The sequence below is a fragment of the Salvelinus sp. IW2-2015 genome, linkage group LG18 (genome assembly GCF_002910315.2).
Source record: "Salvelinus sp. IW2-2015 linkage group LG18, ASM291031v2, whole genome shotgun sequence".
Classification (NCBI taxonomy): Eukaryota; Metazoa; Chordata; class Actinopteri; order Salmoniformes; family Salmonidae; genus Salvelinus; species Salvelinus sp. IW2-2015.
Window position 1 is genome coordinate 10410252 of NC_036858.1, and position 8557 is coordinate 10418808.

Sequence of the window (8557 nt, forward strand, 5' to 3'; positions counted from 1 at the left end):
TATATATACAGTGTTGTAACAATGTCTCTCTCTCTCTCTCTCTCTCTCTCTCTCTCTCTCTCTCTCTCTCTCTCTTTCTCTCTCTCTCTTTCTCTGTCTCTCTCTTTCTCATCAGATGCTTTCCCGCCCCCTCCTTTGTTTCCATCTAAATCTCTTTCATTTGTCTTCTTCCAAAGTCATCTATCCATTTGCCCACCATGTCTCCCACATACATTATCAGTAATGAGTTTCTATGACTTTGACAACCTAGTTATCAGACAGGGCCCATGTTCACAAAGAGTCTCAGAGTAGGAGTGCTGATATAGGATCAGTTTAGCCTTTTAGATAATAATGAATAAGATTCTATGGCCTATCCTACTCCGAGATGCTTTATGAATACGGGCCTTGATCTGTGGGTGTAAAAGTAACCAAGATACTATTGTTGCAAAGWCTTTTGTCTCAATGTTGAAAGTAATTGATGGAATGAGAATACATGTAAAGGCTGTCGAGACTGTCTGGGAGACACTGTAACCATGAAAGGCTGGTGATGGCACCATCACTGACTACAGCTCAGCGMTCAACACCATAGTCCCCTCCAAGCTCKTCACCAAGCTCGGAACCCTGGAGACTGAACACCCCCCTCTGCAACTGGATCCTGGACTTTCTGACAGGCGCCCCCAGGTGGTGAGGGTAGGTAACAACACATCTGCCATGCTGACCCTCAACATGGGGGCCCCTCAYGGGTGTGTGCTTAATCCCCTCCTGTACTCCCTGTTCATCCACAACTGTATGGCCATGCACAACTCTACCATCATTAAGTTTGCTGACAACACAGTGATAAGCCTGATCACCAATGACAACGAGACAGCCTACAGGGAGGAGGTCTGAGACCTGGCAGTGTGGTGCGAGGACAACAACCTCTCCCTCAACGTCAGCAAGACAAAGGTGCTGAGCGTGGACTACAGGAAACGGAGGGGGTAGCTTCCACATCGACGGAGCTGTGGTGGAGCAGGTTGGAAAGATTTGGCATGGCCCCTCAGATCCTCAAAAAGTTGTACAGGTGCACCATTGAGAGCATATTGACTAGCTACATCACCGCTTGGTATGGCAACCGCCTTCGATCGCAAGGTGCTACAGAGGGTGGTGGGAATGGCCCAGTACATCACTGGGGCCTACTTCCCTGCCACCCAGAACCTCTATACCAGACGGTGTCAGAGGAAGGAAAATTGTCAAAGACCCCAGCCACCCATGCCATATACAGTGGCGAACCCCCGCAAGGTTCGATCACGGCAAGCGGTATCGAGAGAGATGGAAGATGGACAAGCAAGACTGATAGAGTGATGAGGTGGAAATTCATATACCAGAGGCAGGTAGGCTACCAGGTAGGGATAGGGCAGCCCAGTCATTCAGATTGACGCGAAATTGGACATCTGCATGTTCTGATGTCGGAAATGCCTTCAAAACTGGCCACTAGGGGCACAGTGAGCGCTATTACCATCAAGTAGGCTTGATTTGGTGATAGATCAGAAAGGTTGCGTGTTCAAACCCTTGTCGTGGACGTGTTTTCTTTATTTTTGTTTTAAACCATCCCAAACCTTAACCCTTACTTTAACCATGTCAGAATGAGTGCCTAAACTTACTTTGAAATGTGACGTTTGGAGAAATGGAACGATACAGAGCAGCAGGAGCAAATTTGACGTTTGGGGAAACGTGGATGACGTCTATTCTGCAGTGAGACTGTGACGAACTTGTTGGCTTAGGGATACAGGCAGAGGATGATGATGGAGTCGCCTACAGAAAAACGTTTTTTTAAAGTTAGCCCAATCAAGTAATAATGAATGATTTGCATGATCTCAATTCTCATTCTGTCACTGCATGACAATGTACATTTGTTATAGTCTACATTGTTATTGTCTCTGAAGCCAAAATGCGCTAAAAGAGCAAGTACATGAATACCAATACATGAAACCAAAATTGCACTAGCCTACTGGATGAATAAATATCCCATTAAGCCTACAGCTATCACAGCTTATATTTTAATGGTAATAAAATAGCTTTTGGTTTTGAATGGTCACTGAAAAAGAGGGTTTCCCCACTCCCACCTCCCAATCAGATTTACACAAGGCTACAAGGCAAGTTCAATGCGACATCAAATTCAACAATCGGCGCACTGTCTATGGCTGACTCACAAAATAAACTGTCACTGTCTCTGCTCTTTGCTTTCTAAAGTGAGAGACAAGGAGCAGGCTGCCAGCGCTCTTCCAGCCATGCTGCGCATGGTTCTAAAAGCCAGTCAGCAAATACGCTAAACAGCCAGCAAATACGCTAAACAGGCCAGAAATACGCTAAACAGCCAGCAAACGCTAAACAGCCAGCCAATACGTTAAAGACATTGCATTTTAAATCGGGATTGGACTGATTTTAGCTACTTTACATTTGTTGTTGAGCTAGGGTATGGTGACTGCCTTACCTGCATAACCCAACTGACGCCCATGGTTTAGAGTGGCTGGTTTCACAGTGTGAGACTGTGTGGCCTGGAGACTCCTTCAGAGTTCCAACACGCTCTGCTAATTCGGCTGAGTAGAAGAAGTGTTTCTCTAAATGGAAAATGTCTTGTTGTTCCTCACGTCAACCTCACTGGATGATTCAATATTCATTTAGGTACTCCAAAAGAAGAGACGTGCTGTAAGATGGAACCATCATTTGCTTTCTGGTTATATTATAATAACCTTGTGTTGTCCTGTTTGTGTGGTTCCCGATGCTCAACTCACTCATGCGTGTCCCTATGATCTGTTTTTCTCTGTATTTCTCTAACAATATAGGATCACCGTGTTGCAGGAGAACTTTCCGCAAGAAATGTAAAAGACGTAGTGTATTTGAGGTTTAAAAAGGCTTCTGAAGTTTGTAATTTGCCCTTTGATTTTCCCTTACAAGAAAAATGGATCAACCCCTACAAAATCCATTATTATAATCTACATAATAATAGCACAATCCTGTTGCTGCACGCATTACTTTCCAGCTGTAGCAAACTGGCTCAAATGAAGATCTACATCTGTAATGTCTAACAAGATTGAATTATATTATACACAGGTACAGTACCAGTCCAAAATTTTGGACACACCTACTCATTCCAGGGTTTTTCTTTATTTTCTATTTCTACATTGTAGAATAATAGTGAAGACATCAAAACTATGACAAATAGCATATATGGAATCATGTAGTAACCAAAAAAGTGAAGTGTTAAACCAAAATATATATTTTTATTATTTGAGATTCTTCAAATACCCACCCTTTGCCTGGATGACAGCTTGCACACTCTTGGCATTCTCTCAACCATCTTCATGAGGTAGTCACCTGGAATGCATTTCAATTAACAGGTGTGCCTTGTTAAAAGTAATTTGTGGATTTCTTTCCTTCTTAATGCGTTTGAGCCAATCAGTTGTGTTGTGAAAGGTAGGTCAATATTATGTCAAGAACAGCTCAACATAAGCAAAGAGAACAACAGTCCATCATTACTTTAAGATATGAAGGTCAGTCCAATTTGGAAAATGTCAAGGAAAGTTTCTTCAAGTGCCAGTCGCAAAAGCATCAAGCTCTATGCTGAAACTGGCTTTTAAAGGAGACGTCAAAAGGAAAGGAAGACCCAGAGTTCCTCCTGCTGCAGAGGATAAGTTTCATTAGAGTTCTGCATCCTCAGATTGCACCTAAATAAATGCTTCCAGAGTAGCAAGTAACAGACACATTCAACATCAACTGTTCAGAGGAGACTGTGTGAATTCAGGCCTTCATGGTCAAATTTGCTGCAAAGAAGCCACTACTAAAGGACACCAATAATAAGAAGAGACTGCTTGGGCCAGAAACATGAGCAATAGACATTATACCAGTAGAAACTGTCCTTTTGGTCTGATGACTCCAAATTTGAGATTTTTGGTTCCAAACCTACGTGTCTTTGTGAGAACGCAGAGTAGTGAACGGATGATCTCTGCATATGTGGTTCCCACTGTGAAGCATGGAGGAGGAGGTGTGACGGTGTGGGGGTGCTTTGCTGGTGACATCGTCAGTGATTTATTTTAGAATTCAAGGCACACTTAACCAGCATGGCTACCACCCAGCCAAAATTACCCCTTATTTCCCTGTAGGATGTGTACATAATGCCATGATTCCTCTCCCTTCCCAGTTCCCAATGATCAGTGAGGTTTGGGGAGGACAGGAACTCCTACTGCAGCTTTGAGTCCAAGGAGAATGCCTGCTGCAGTCAGAGAACGGCAACCTGCAACAGAGAGTCAACGTCGCCTCCCTCACGAGGTGAAGCACCTGGGGCTTAATTTAATTCCACCCACAATGCAGTATTTATGAAAGGCAGTTGCTGTCCTTTTCCATGTAAAATCAAATCAACAGGATGATTTTGCGAATTGTGAAAACGTACGTTATTATCAGGTAGCCTCCACTGTTAGTAGATGCTTTCGGTTTTCAAGAATAAGTGCGTGGGAGCAGGCATTAGTTTGTACACAGTGTAAACATTGCTAGAGCAGTGTTCCTCTGGCCATAAAACAAAATAACCTATTCTATTCTTCCCTGTAAAAAAAAGGTATATCACTTTGTCTATTGCTGAGAAGGAAGGAGAGGCAAGAGAGGAGAGGTGAGGGGGAGGCGGTGTGGAGGGAGTTATACGAAGCTGTGAAGAGAAAAAAAGAGCGAGAGGGAGGAAGTGGTTTATGGGGACGAGACAAAGCGTGCCCATAGGAAGACACGAGGTCACAGCGCTTCAACACAGGCTTTTATAAAAGATTGAATGTGTCACGCCTCAGCGAGTATGCTCCATACACAGTCAAGGCACTTTTTGCTTCCCCTGCTAACCTGAAACGGTGGCTTCCACCTAGTAACTAGGGGCAGAACTTGTCGGTCCTTTTCAGCTTAGTGCGGCTGTCTACAATTTTTTTTGTTGCACAAAATTCTCATTATCTGGTTAATAAGGGGGCCTCAAAGAAAGAAATGGGTGTGTTAGAAATGACAGGGCTGATTTCTGGTGCCAGTCCACCCCTGTAGAAAGACGATGGTTGCTATCACACAGCTATCCACTCCTCCTAGTCACGATGTTGACAGCCTGCTCACCTTGGCGTGATTTCAGTGTGTTACCATAGACACGCTGCTGCTGAATAATTCTCTGCTCAAGCACCAGGAATGTCTATCTCTCTTGTCCTAGCTCCCTTCTCTCTTTCCCTCTCTTTTTTCTGACTCTCTCTCTTCTCTCTCTCTCTCTTCCCTCTCCTTTTTTCTGACTCTCCTCTCTCTCTCTCCTCTCTCTCTCTCTCTCCTCTCTCTCTCTCCTTCTCTCTCTTCTCTCTCTCTCTCTCTCTCTCTCTCTTCTCTTTCCTCTCTCTCTCTCTCTCTCTCTCTCTTTCTCTTTCTCTCTCTCTCTCTCTCTTCTCTCTCTTTCCTCTCTTTCTCTGTCTCCTCGCTCTCTTTCCTCTTTCCTTCGAGGTCTCTTCTCTCTCCTTCTCTCTCTCTCTTCCTCCTTCTTCTCTCTCTCTCTCTTCTCCTTTTCTTGTCTTCTCTCTTCTTCTCTTTCTCATCAGATGCTTTCCCGCCCTCCTTTTTTCCATCTTGATCTCTTTCATTTGTCTTCTTCCAAAGTCACTAGTCATTTGCCACCATCTGTCTCCCACATACATTATCAGTAATGAGTTTCTATGACTTTGACAACCTAGTTATCAGACAGGGCCCATGTTCACAAGAGTCTCAGAGTAGGAAGTTGCTGATATAGGATCAGTTTAGCCTTTAGATAATAATGAATAAGATTCTACTGGCCTATCCTACTCCGAGATGCTTTATGAATACGGGCCTGATCTGTGGGGTGTAAAAGTAACCAGATACTATTGTTGCAAAGAACTTTTGTCTCAATGTTGAAAGTAATTGATCGAATGAGAATACATGTAAAGGCTGTCGAGACTGTCTGGGAGACACTGTAACATGAAAGGCTGGTGATGGCACCATCACTGACTCACAGCTCAGCGTTCAACCCATAGTCCCCTCCAAGCTCATCACCAAGCTCGGAACCCTGGAGACTGACACCCCCCTCTGCAACTGGATCCTGGACTTTCTGACAGGCGCCCCAGGTGGTGAGGGTAGGTAACAACACATTTGCCATGCTGACCCTCACATGGGGCGCCCCTCAAGGGTGGTGCTTAATCCCTCCTGAACTCCCTGTTCATCCAAAAACTGTTGGCCATGCACACTCTACCATCATTAAGTTTGCCTGAGCAACAACAGTGATAACGCTGATCACCAATGACAATCGCGACAGCTACGGGAAGGAGGTCTGACGTTGTACAGGCCCATTGAGAGCATATTGACTAGCTACATCACCGCTTGGTATGCGCAACGCCTTCGATCACAGGTGCTACAGAGGGTGTGGGGAATGGCCCAGTACATCACTGGGGCCTACTTCCTGCCACCCAGAAACCTCTATACCAGACCGGTGTCAGAGGAAGGAAAATTGTCAAAGACCCCAGCCACCCATGGATATACAGTGGCGAACCCCGCAAGGTTCGATCACGGGCAAGCGGTTCATCGGAGCACCAAGTCTGGTACCAAAAGGCCTGAACAGCTTTCTACGCCCAAGCATAAAACTGCTGAATAGTTAATAAAATGGTTACCCAGACTATTTCATTGAACCTGTGCATGAGAGTCACTGACTCTCTTAGACTGACTCCTATGCACACCACTGGCACTTCTTACCACACTCACTCACCTCACAACACACTAAACTGAACATACCAACACCCACACATACATGCAGTATTGAATGCCACAACACATACACCCATACACACACTTTCATGCTTCCTGCTACTCTGTTTATGCATCTATCCTGATTGCCTAGTCACTTTAACCCTAAAGAAGTATCTCAGCTACCTCATACAGTGGGGCAAAAAAGTATTAGTCAGCCACCAATTGATGCAGTTCTCCCCTTAAAAAGATGAAGAGGCCTGTAATTTTCATCATAGGTAAACTTCAACTATGACAGACAAAATGAGAAGAAAAAGAATCCAGAAAATCACATTGTAGGATTTTTAATGAAATTTATTTGCAAATATGGTGGAAAATAAGTTGGTCAATAACAACAGGTTTATCTCAATACAAGAAGCTATAACTGTAATATGGCGATAGCCCTTTGTTGCAATGACAGAGGTCAAACGTTTTCTGTAGTCTTCAACAAGGTTTCACACACTGTTGCTGGTATTTTTGGCCATTCCTCCATGCAGATCTCCTCTAGAGCAAGTGATGTTTGGGCTGTTGCTGGGCAACACGACTTCACTCCTCAAGATTGTTTATGGGGTTGAGATCTGGAGCTGCTAGGCACTCCAGGACTTGAGATGCTTCTTACGAGCCCGCCTGCGTTGCGGCGGTGTGTTTGGGATCATTGTCATGTGAAGAGACCAGCACTTTCATGCTTCAAGCCCTTGCTGATTGAATGGAGGTTTTCACACAAAATCTCACGATACTGGCCCCATTTCTTCTTTCCTTTACACAGACAATCGTCCTGGTCCCTTTGCAGAAAAACAGCCCAAAGCATGAGTGTTTCCACCCCGATGCTTCACATGTAGGTATGGTTGTTATTTGGATTCAACTCGGCATTCTTGTTCCACCAACACGACGAGTTGAGTTTTTACCAAAAAGTTATATTTTGGTTTCATCTGACCATATGACATTCTCCCAATCTTCTTCTGGATCATCCAAAGCTCTCTAGCAAACTTCAGACGGGCCTGGACATGTACTGGCTTAAGCAGGGGGACACGTCTGGCACTGCCAGGATTTGAGTCCCTGTCGGCGTAGTGTCTTACTGATGGTAGGCTTTGTTACTTTGGTCCCACTCTGCTGAGGTCATTCAGTAGGTCCCCCGTGTGGTTCTGGGATTTTTGCTCACCGTTCTTGTGATCATTTTGACCCCACAGGGTGAGATCTTGCGTGGAGCCCCAGATCGAGGGAGATTATCAGTGGTCTTGTATGTCTTCCATTTCCTAATAATTGCTCCCACAGTTGATTCTTCAAACCAAGCTGCTTACCTATTGCAGATTCAGTCTTCCCAGCCTGGTGCAGGTCTACAATTTTGTTTCTGGTGTCCTTGACAGCTCTTTGGTCTTGGCCATAGTGGAGTTTGGAGTGTGACTGTTTGAAGTTGTGGACAGGTGTCTTTATACTGATAACAAGTTCAAACAGGTGCCATTAATACAGGTAACGAGTGGAGGACAGAGGAGCCTCTTAAAGAATAAGTTACAGGTCTGTGAAGCCAGAAATCTTGCTTGTTTGTAGGTGACCAAATACTTATTTTCTCACCATTTTGCAAATAAATTCATTAAAAATCCTACAATGTGATTTTCTGGATTTTTTTCCCTCATTTTGTCTGTCATAGTTGAAGTGTACCTATGATGAAATTACAGGCTCTCTCATCTTTTTAAGTGGAGAACTTGCACAATTGGTGGCTGACTAAATACTTTTTTGCCCCACTGTACCTCGTACCGGTACTCCTTCTATATAGCCTCGTTATTTGTTGTGTTACTATATTATATTTGGCAAA

The 8557-nt window shown here is 44.3% G+C and overlaps 1 protein-coding gene across 1 annotated transcript in view; it reads left to right on the forward strand.

Annotated features, from left to right (window-relative positions):
* LOC111977501 (TANK-binding kinase 1-binding protein 1) overlaps nt 1–8557 on the forward strand; it is a 92673-nt gene that overhangs the window by 50483 nt on the left and 33633 nt on the right. The gene's annotated exons all lie outside the window — the stretch shown is intronic.